This window comes from Oratosquilla oratoria, chromosome 8, assembly GCF_046742065.1.
Source record: "Oratosquilla oratoria isolate Oo_2021 chromosome 8, ASM4674206v1, whole genome shotgun sequence".
In the NCBI taxonomy this organism is placed as follows: domain Eukaryota; kingdom Metazoa; phylum Arthropoda; class Malacostraca; order Stomatopoda; family Squillidae; genus Oratosquilla; species Oratosquilla oratoria.
In genome coordinates this window covers 78,514,536-78,524,535 of record NC_134784.1, presented here as the reverse complement: position 1 = coordinate 78,524,535, position 10,000 = coordinate 78,514,536, and the positions used below count along the sequence as shown (strand labels likewise).

Here is a 10,000-nt window from a genome sequence, read left to right as displayed (position 1 = left end):
ATGAATAAAATCGTCTAACCTTATGCTGTCTAAAGCACAGCATAGTTACAGATGGGTTACTGGAAAAGAATTTTAATCCCCTCGGGTGTTAGTTACAACAAAGCGATTTAAACCGTTTGCCGCCGATACTAAACAGAACAACATAAACTAACTGGTTGTGCCTTAAACGTTAGCAAACAGTGTCAGATAGTGCATTTAATGCCACACGCTGCCTCGCACGGCAGACACAATACCTCCTCCCTATCAACATCAGGACAACAGGAGCCTAACTCAGTGTCCAAACTTCACCACCGAGACTTATTAGTTCATTATGCCGCGCTTAACTACGCAGCCCTCGAGGCGTCGCGCTTGTAACTAAGACGTTTAACTGGAAACTCACACACAGACCCAACTTGCGGCCTCCGGGAGGTCCCAACTGCTCCTCCTCCTCCTCTTCCACCTCCTCCTCCTCCTCTTCCACCTCCTCCTCCTCCTCTTCCACCTCCTCCTCCTCTTCCTCCTCCTCTTCCACCTCCTCCTCTTCCACCTCCTCCTCCTCCTCTACCTCCTCCTCCTCCACCTCCTCCTCCTCCTCTTCCACCTCCTCCTCCTCCTCTTCCACCTCCTCCTCTTCCTCCTCCTCTTCCACCTCCTCCTCCTCCCCTTCTCCCCCTCCTCTTCCTGATCCTCCTCTGCCTCTTCCTCCCCTCTTCCTCCTCCTCCTCCTTGTCCATCTCTTCATTCTCCGCCTTCTGTTTCATCTCATCCTCATCCTCCGAACTTTCCTCTTCCCCTTGTCCTCCTATTCCTTTTCCTCTTCCTTCACCTTCATCTCCGCTTCCTCCTCGTTTTCCTCCTCCTCTTCCTCCTCCTCCTCTTCCTCCTCCTCCTCATCTTCCTCTTCCGCTTCATTCACCTTCTACGCTTCCTCTTCCATTTCCTCATCCTCCTTCTCTTACTCCGCAGTTGCGGTCGGCACTGATGCCTAGGCCTATAGTTCATATCAGGTTCCAATCCTTTTAATCTTTTGCGTGGCAAGATGGAACCAGAAGAGACTTCTTATCTTGAGATTACGGGTTCGAGGCACTGTGACAGCAGGATTTGAGTGTCTGAAGAACATCATTACAAATAGGTATATTTTTCATAATACGTGTGTATATATATATATATATATATGTATATATATATATATATATATGTATATATATATATATATATATGTATATATATATACATATATATATGTATATATATATACATACATACATACATACATACATACATACATACATACATACATACATATACCAAGGTTTTTTCCCCCTTTCAAGGGAGGTAGCCAAAAAGGGAAAGGCATAAAAACACCCCCACCCATTTCATCCCTAAATACACTCCACACCCCTCCCACCCTCCCTCTCATCTGAGCACCTCCTGGATGACGGGTCAACCCTGCACCTTGCCCACCGCCCTGGGTCAGAAGCAGTCTCGCAAGACACAGCACATCCACAGCAAGGCCGCTTCATTTAATCGGCGACTCCCCCTCTCCGTCCCCCCTTGCATATAAGGAGAGGACGGGGAGAAATCCCTTCGGGCTGCGTCAAAATTTGCTCACACATACTACCTCACCCCCCACCCCCCGCCCATTCCTCCTCATGCAATCACAACATCATCCATATACAACCAATCTCCACTCACCTCTGTCTTCCGCCCTCTCCCTTCCTTCCTCAACAGACATTCCCCTCTTCCCCAAAGCCCCCTTCACCCCATCCATCCACCTCATCCTAGGACGTCCCCTCATGTTCACTCCCTCCACATCTGCCTTCCATACCTCTTTTACTAGTTTTTCTTCACTCATTCTTTCCATGTGTCCAAACCATCCTAATATTCTTTCATCAACCCTATCTCCCAGCTCCTTTTTCACCCCTGTTCTCCTCCTCACCTCCTCATTTCTCACTCTATCCAGCCTAGTAACCCCCACCATACTTCTCAGACACCTCATCTCAAACACATTCAAGCTCCTTCTCTCTTCTTTTCTTATGTTCCACGTTTCTGCCCCATACAGTGCTGCTGGCACAATCACTCCTTCATACAGCCTCCTCTTCGCATCCATTCCTAAATGTCTATTCCTCATTACACTCTTCAATCTACCAAGGCATTTACTCGCTTCTCTCAATCTACATTCTACCTCCACCTTCACTCCACCTTTTCCTGCTACACTTGCACCCAAGTATCTAAAACTATCCACTTCCTCCAGTCGCTCTCCCTTAATGTTCACTTCCAGTCTACTGCCAGTTTCACCCCTTGTACATCTCATCACCTTACTTTTACCCACATTTATCATAACTTTTATATAACTAAATAAAAGTTATATATATATATATATATATATATATATATATATATATATATATATATGTGTGTGTGTGTGTGTGTGTGTGTGTGTGTGTGTGTGTGTGTGTGTGTGTGTGTGTGTGTGTGTATGTGTGTGTGTGTGTGTGCGTGATTCACCATGGTCTTGGATCACTTGTTGGACTCGTGATCGACAGCTATTTCCCTCCCGGAGGAAAGCTCAGAGCTCATATATGACCGATCTGTGGGTAATGCTGTGACCTTACACGCACACACACCCTCAACTCCCTGCCCACGAGAGTTGAAGTAACGACTCGCAGCGCAGTAATGCTAGAATTATTTCAGCCCTGGGCGGGATTCAAACCCGTATCGCCAGTGTCAGCCGGGAACTCTAACCGCTGCGCAATCGTGTGTGTGTGTGTGTGTGTGTGTGTGTGTGTGTGTGTGTGTGTGTGTGTGTGTGTGTGTGTGTGTGTGTGTGTGTGTGTGTGTGTGTAACAAATCATTCTCTTGTCGAATATATATATATATATATATATATATATATATATATATATATATATATATATATATATATATATATATATTGATTACAAGGGCAGTCAGGCAAGACAAAGGGTCCATAGAATTTTGTTCCTGATAAGAAAGAAAAAAGAGAAAATGTGTCAAATCAAGATCAAGTGTCTGAAGACGAGAAGCGCTTGAAACTGGTCGCCAACTCCAAGTGTGTGAATGAAATAATCTGGCGACAACCACGATAAATGTAAAAGCGCCAACCGTAGGAAGGGAAGGTTAATATTCCTCTTTTGAAAAAGTTTAAACTCGAAAATAAGTTAGGAAAAGTCTGACTTCGAGAACCATAAAAAAAAACGTACTTCAAAAGGGACAGGAGGATTTTAGGCAAGGAGTCGCTTAGCCGCCGCCTAAACCTTTAACTGTGATGATGGATTTTTTTTTTTTTTTTTTTTTTTTTTTTTTTTTTTTTTACCAGACAACCCGTGTCTAAATGCTTTTATCAAGAAAATCGGAATTTTATCTATTTGTTGTTTTTTCCCAGAGGAAGGGAGGGGGTAGGACATGTTTGCAGGTGACGTTTCCCCGTTCATCGTGTGTGACAGAGCGTGTAGTGCCCCAAGCGAACGGCAGAAACGTTCAGTACGTTCCGTAATAGTGTACGTTCAGTCCACGTTCAGGCCAAGTACAGACTACATGCAGTCCACTGACGCTGACCTCTGGGCATCGAGGATTAGACCCGACCACGGATCACGCGTGCATACGTGCATACACACACGCACACACACAACCGTACGCACGGACACAAACACACACACATACACACGAATGCACGCACGCACTCACACATACTTCCTCTCCTCCCTCCGTCTCTCCTGCTTGTTCACTCGCGCATTCGCTCCCAACTTTCTCGCCTTCCTTCCTTCCTTCCTTCCTTCCTCTTTGTATCCGTTCCCCCTTCTTCCCTTCCCGCCTTCCTCCTTCCTCCCCCAGAGGGCAGTGGGAACGAGGCAGCTGGCTGCTTGGTTGGCCACGGGCGTTATTCACCGTTCAGAGAAACTTGGCAGAGATTTTCGTCTCTAACGTTAATAGATAATTAGGTGGTAACTCTTAAGACTCCAGGAATATATATGTATATATATATATATATATATGTGTGTGTGTGTGTGTGTGTGTGTGTGTGTGTGTGTGTGTATGTATACATACATATATATATACATATATATATGTAAATATATATGTATATATATATATATATATATATATATACATATATATATATATATATATATATATATATATATATGCATTATGTAGGTAGGTATATATGTATGTATGTATGTGTGTGTGTACATGGGCAAGATATTTTCTCTTAAGACAATTTTGATTGAAGATTATCCTATAATCAGAATTTGGAAGCTTATTGCTCGTCTTTCCCAATTTTCGTTTTGCCTTTTTCAGATCAGGAGGAAAACTAACGGTTAGAACATTTATTTCCGTTGTGCATTCCGATAACATTTTCTGTATGCAATAGGCATTTTCAAGACGAAATTAGAAATATATAGGTTAGGATACATAAGAGAATATATGTATATATATATATATATATATATATATATATATATATATATATATATATATATATATATGACTGGTTGCAAAGTAGGGGAAACATATAAGTTATATTTAGTTCAATGTACCCTATACTAATTTATATAAGATAAAATCATAAGCGTATAGTTTCAGATACATGAGAACTGAATATACTCGTATACTGATATATAGTTCATTGGTTGCAAAGTAGAACTTGGGAAACATATAAGAGATGTAGAAAGCAGGAAGATGAAGCAAAACACAAGGCGAGGAAGGCAAGGAGGAGAGTAGATGTAAAGTGGGGTAGGAGATTAAAGTCTCATTTACACGGGGCAAGTTGAGAGGCAAGTCAAGCGTGAAAGTTACTTACTACAAGTTACTTGCAGTGTGTAAACATCTGCTTGAAGAAAATTGGGTAACCGGTCCATTTTTTTTTTTTTTTTTTTTTGTCAAGTAGATTCTTATACACGGCAAGTAAATTGTAGCAAGTACCTTGCATGCTTAACTTGCCTTTCAACTTGCCTCGTGTAAATGAGGCTTAAAGGAGAGTTTTAAATAGAAATATGTTTAAGAATGAAGTAGACAAGAACTGGCTTACTAGCAGTGGTTAACCATTAACGAATGAAATAGACTTAGTAACCATATAGTGAATGCTGAAAGAATCGGTTACTTTAAGAAATTATTAGATAAACTTATGGATAGGTGGTAAGGGACATGAAACTGCCTAGTGTAGACTTTATGGTCTCTTGCAGTCTTCTTCATTCTAATGCTCTTATGTTTTAATGTTTTGGAAGCAAGGTGAAATAGTGAGGTTAATGGTTCAAATAGGGAAGAGAAGGTAAAAGGTGCAGATAATGTTAATGAAAGTGAAGGCGATAAAGGGAAGACAAGTGGAATATTTCATGGATTTGTTGAATTTAGATCAGGATAGGGAGAGATTTTGGATTGGGTGGTACTTTTGAAATGAGTATGACGGGAGAAGAGAATGGTAAGGTTATACAGGGAAAGACGACATACAAAGAAGACTGAATGTGATGAAAGTTGGTAAGGCACCGGGGTTGGATGGGTGAAATCTCTGAGACGCTTGAAATAGGCTCACTTAATACATAAAACTACAGAGTTAAGTGAGATAGGTCGAGCTACTAAGTGGTTCTTTCGTGAGATAGACCGAGATGCTAACGGGTATGGCGTGAGATAAACTACGTTGTTAACGGCCGTTCCGTGAGATATACCAAACTTCTCAGGGGTATTACGTGAGACTAGCCTACTAAGATGTATCATGTAAGATAGTCCGAGCTACTAACGGACGTTTCGTGAGATTGTCCGTGCTGGTAACAAGTACTGACCCGTGAAACCCTAACAAGCTGGTCACAGATGCTAGGTGTAGTCCCTCCCAGAGGGGTTTCGTGCCCTCAATTGAATGAAATCCTCTGGAACTACATAGTATTAAAACTTGTAAGGTGCAGTAGCTCGGCTGGTAGAGCAGTGGGGTTCTAAACATGATGTCGCCGGTTAACCCCGCTTGACCCAAAAGAGTTTTTCGATACCAGTCGATTAAAGTTGCCCACATGTTGTTTATATGTTGAAACTTTACTTTTGGTTGTGTGCTTGGAGAGCTGTAATGAGCTCCAAAGTCCCTACAGGAATGCAACTGTGAATAATGATACTCTGCTTTTCGGTAATATATGTATATATATAGATAGGTAGATAGATGGATAGATAGATAGACGGATAGATAGATAGATAGATAGATCAACAAAAGAAAAAATAAGAACGTCCGTACCTTATGGCACGTTTGTTTTATTCTTTTTTTTTTTTTTTTTACTCATTTTATCTTCTTTATTTGTTTTATTTCATTATTTTTGCTCTAGCTACCGTCAAGCTATTCCATTTTTTTACTCATTTTATCTTCTTTATTTGTTTTATTTCATTATTTTTGCTCTAGCTACCGTCAAGCTATTCCATTCACAATCGCCTTTTATTTTGACTGTAACTAGGGTGAATTTGTAAGAACAACTACATCACGTATTCAATGTGACGCGAATTTTATGGGACGCAAATTTTGTCTTACAAATTTTATGTCACACGAATTTTAAGTGCCAAGAACTATGAATGGCATGAATTCCATGTCACGCGAAATTTGTGTGCCGCGAACCTTGCGTGCCGCGAACATCGTGTGCCGCGAAATTTGTGTGCCGCGAATTTTGTGCATCGCGAACTTCATGTGACATGAATTTCACTAGATGCGAGCTTTATGTGCCTTAAACTTTGTCATGAATTTCACATGACGCGAATTGCATACGACGCGAAAACAGGTCCCATGTATGAATTTCACATGACGCGAATTGCATACGACGCGAAAACAGGTCCCATGTATGAATTTCACATGACGCGAATTGCATACGACGCGAAAACAGGTCCCATGTCACGTGACCGCACAGCATGAAACCCTAATACGATCACTTCGATTTCTGCTTTTTGAATGAACATAATTGTAATCAGATTGCGCCACTGGCCTTGGGAATCAATTCAGATCCGATCAGGGAGCCGCGCAAATCAAGCCATGATAATGCATGAAGGATCACAAGTAAGGAGATTTCTGTGGGGAAATAACCTTTATTGCCGGCAGGCGAAGTAGGAAAAAAACATTCATTCGCCGGAAAAAAAATTTCCTCCCTGGAAAAAAAAAAAAAATAGGTCATATTAGACTAAAGTTGGTAATAAGCTGAGTTCAATAGACTACCGAGGGAAATTGGTACAGTAGTAGACTGATTTCGAATAAATAAATGAATAAGTAAATAAAAAATAAATAAATAAAAGTAAAAATAAAATAATAATAAAAAAAGGGAGAAATGAGGCCAAAGTTGATAACAGGCATTGTCGTGGGAAAATTATTATTAATAGATTGAAATTGCTAGCAGGCTGAATTTTTAATTGTCATGAAAGAACAGCTCATATTGGACTGGTCTTGCTAGTAGACTGAATTTGAACAATTTCATTGAGAAAAAAATCAGGATTAGATTTCCTGGTAGACTGATTCAAAAGGTTTCCATAGAAATAATTTTATTAGACTGAAGTTGGTAGGAGACAAAACTTGAAAATTGTACGCGGAAGTTTTTATCTCACATTGGACTGAAATTACTAGCAGGTAGACTCCAGAAGATTTTTTAATGAAATATATTTTGTTAAACTGAAGTTACTAAGTATATATATATATGTATATATATATATAATATATATATATATATCTATATCTATATATATATAGCCTTGTTGGTAAGTCACTACCGCATTTGTCATGAGGATGCTGGGTTCGAGTACTTGGCAGTACCACATTTCAATTTCTGCATGTCGGCCTTGATGGCTTAGAATTAAAGTGTATTGTGGTTGTTAAATATATATACATATATATATATATATATATATATATATATATATATGTATATATATATATATATACCAAGGGCCTTTTCCTCCTTACCAGGGAGAGAGCCCCGTCAAAAGACATATCCACTCCCATTCACTTCATTTCGATCCAATCCACTCCCATCCACTACTCTTCCCCTACTTCTCATCTTAGCTCCTTATGAATGACGGGTTATCCCTGTATCCTGCCCATTGCCCTGGGTCAGAAGTAATGCACCAGGACATAGCACATCCACAGTAACAGTGTGAATTCAAATTTCATATGGAACTCTAGTTATTATAAAATTGCTGGAAGGTTGGATTGTATGGTATGGTAGAAAATAGCTTTTATTGTATTACCTCGAGGAAGATTTTAAAAAATTAATGGAAAAAGTAGGACTAAAAACAACTCATATACTAATATATATTGTATTAACCAAATTACCCGCGCGTTGCTGCGGGCAAATGATGATCATTTTAATTTTGATAGAATTTGTAGAGAAAAGTTACACGTATCAATATAACTCAATGGAAAAGGTAATACAAATAAAATGTTAAGAAAGTAAGAAAAAAAATAATTTGAGGAGGGAGACGCCCTTTGGCAATAAAATATACTCGGCCGTAAGAGAAGAATTGAACCAACCTTTAATTATCTTTTAATTCGAATATATTACCGCCAGCAAATAGAATAGAATTAACCAATAGTTTAACATTTGGTAAAAGTATACAATCATTTTACTTTCACATGCTTTCTCCTTACAAAGGTTATCATAGTTTGTGTCAACATTAATTTCACAAATATAGATAATATTTATGAACACATACAATGGTTTGTTTAATCATAGTAATTTTTTTCACAAAAATGCTATGCATGTTAAGGGAAAACTACAGTAGTGGCGTGTTACCACACCATACTCCTTTAACCCTTAACCCTAGCCATTTTTTTTTTTTTTAATGAAATATAGTTATCCAAGTACCTGGAGTGATAGGGTATCAGAATATATATGGTTATGGGGGTCTATCTCCAAAACCCTAGGAAGAGTTCGTGAACAAACAAACAGACAGACAGAGGCTACTACTTTATTATAGTAAATTGGTGTGGAATTGTTTGTTTCAGTGTTGCTGGCTAAAAGTACTGGGGGGGAGAGCAGTCGCCGGTCGCAGCTCTTATTGTGGCCACAAATGGAGGAAATAGAGAGGTAGAAAGAGAGAGAGGTGGGGCGAGGGAGAGAGATAACGAGATAAAGAGAGAGAGATAAATAGATCACGTGCTCAGTTTGCAAGACCGAGCGCTATCCCCTCGGGGCTGCATGTTCTTACTAAAGCAAGAAAGTTGGAGGCATTTGAAGATGAGTGGTATTGAGATGGTTCTCTCAGACGTACATATTGCAGGACCACATTGGACGGAAGAATAGAAAGCCACTTACCCCAAAATATACACAATATACTGTATATACGGTACGAATCATACCAACACATACCAAAAAATACAAGGAAACTGGGACTAAAATTTCGAGCAGAATATTTTGACAAATATATGTGGGAAAGGTCAGCTGAAAATGTTGAATTTCAAAGTATTTTTTTCGAAACTAGTACAAAAAAAGACTGCTGTGCTGAATGCATAGGATTTGTTGACAAGCAAGGGTAGAAAAAACATTGCTTTAATTTGCTTCATCGGAATGATGTTTCCTCGAACTGAATGAAACCGTGTGGGCTAACTGAATCATTCCTGACAGTGAAGAGGTGTGTGTGTATTCACCTTGGTCTCTGGATCACGTGCTGGACCTGTGATCGACAGCCATTTCCCACCCGAAAGAGAGCTCAGAGCTCGTATGACCGATCTATGGGTAATGCTGTGACCTTACACGTACACACACACCCTGAACTCCCCTCCCACGAGAGTTGGAGTAACGACTCTCGAAGCGCAGCGATACTGAAATTATTTCAGCCCTGGGCAGGATTCGAACCCGGACCGCCGTAGTGACAGTCGGGGACTCTACCAACCGCGCCACCGAGAGAGAGAGAGAGAGAGAGAGAGTGAGTGTGTGTGTGTGTGTGTGTGTGTGTGTGTGTGTGTGTGTGTGTGTGTGTGTGTGTGTGTGTGTGTGTGTGTGTGTGTGTGTGTGTGTGTGTGTGTGTGTGTGTGTGTGTGTGTGTGTGT

At 40.2% G+C, this 10,000-nt stretch overlaps 1 protein-coding gene across 5 annotated transcripts in view; it reads left to right on the top strand.

Moving 5' to 3' along the window:
* The window catches only part of LOC143027847 (teneurin-m-like), a 1,035,709-nt gene that overhangs the window by 887,534 nt on the left and 138,175 nt on the right, over nt 1–10,000 (top strand). The window lies entirely within an intron of this gene.